This window comes from Myotis davidii, unplaced genomic scaffold (assembly GCF_000327345.1).
Source record: "Myotis davidii unplaced genomic scaffold, ASM32734v1 scaffold404, whole genome shotgun sequence".
Taxonomy (NCBI): Eukaryota; Metazoa; Chordata; class Mammalia; order Chiroptera; family Vespertilionidae; genus Myotis; species Myotis davidii.
The window spans coordinates 3,270,178-3,271,646 of NW_006295824.1; positions in this window are offsets into that span (position 1 = coordinate 3,270,178).

The following is a 1,469-nucleotide window of genomic DNA, read 5'->3' on the forward strand; positions in this document are numbered from 1 at the left end:
TGTGACCCAACCACAAAATTATTTTCGTTGCTACTTCATAACTGTAATGTTGCTACTGTTATGAATCATAATATAAATATCTGATATGGAGGATGGTCTTAGGCGACCCCTGTGAAAGGGTCGTTCGACCGCCAAAGGGGTCGCGACCCACAGGTTGAGAACCGCTGCACTAGAGCATTTCCTTACTTTCCACAAGATCTTGTTTTTGCATGAGCCTGAACCTTTAGAATTAAGAGTGTCTAAAAGTTTCTTGTGCATTTTTCGTAAGGATTCCAGCAGAGATAAGAAACACCTTTTGTTTCCAAAGTCAAATACTATCCAAAAGCATACCTGCTATCTGTATATACATTTATTTTCTGGACACTAGTTGATAAAAGCGTTGTGTTCTGACACCTGAGATGATTTAACTTCAGGTGACTCGACTTCATGGCAACCATCAGAGACTCATTGCTTACAACCACGTCACCTTTGACTCAGCTGTAAAAGCGGCTTTCCCTGTCTTAAGGGTAATAAATACCCTTTCTGAAAAACTTATTGTGGTATTGAGAGGTACTATTGAGAAGTAAGAGACTGAAGTTTTGTTGATGGCCATGGAGCCACGAACAATTAGATACCCTTGTCTACTGTTTTTTTTAATACTGAGAGGATGAAAGTGCTACGAGGACTAATGGAGGACAGGACAAAGCCTTTGGATAAAAGGCTTCACTATAGAATCGAGGTTTGCTTTGTTCTGGCTTTAAGGGCTATTGGGGAAAATTTGGATAATAGCTTGGTAGGATCTATCTCAATTTTAACAGGTTATTTTCCAATATTGTTTTATCTTAGTAAAATGTTTAGCCCACAGAGTGCCCAATACATTGTCAATATCTTTATTTAGGGTCCTCATTAAATATAATGGAGAAAGGAAATATGTAACAGATAATACTTGATTATGAAGAGACAAGTTCCCTGGAACCTCAAAAATACAGTCTACTTGGCATGCATTTAATTTTACAATTTCCATTTGAAAAGATGTGGACATCCTTGGGCGTCTCCGCTTTTGTATTAGTTTTCTGTTGCTGCTCTAAATAACCCACTGTCTTAAAACAACTCCAATTTCTATGGGTTAGAAGGTTAACAGAGGCCTCACAAGGCTGAAAATCAAATAGACAGTCAGCAGGGGGTTCTAGTGGAGAATCTGTTCCCTTACCTTTTCCAGAGGCTCCCACATTTCCTGGCAGTGGGCTCTTCCTCCAACCACCTCAGATCTCCGCGGCCCTTCCATAGCTGTGTCTCCATCTGAATCTCTTCTGTCTCCCTCCCTCTTCTCTTTTAAGGACCCTTGTGAATACATTGGGCCCACCTGGATAATCCAGGATTCTCTCTACTTTAAGGTCAGCTGATTCACACACTCAGTTCCCTCTGCAAACTTAATTACCATTTGCCTTGTAATCTAAGATATGAACTTCCTTGGGGGGAAATGAGAGTTA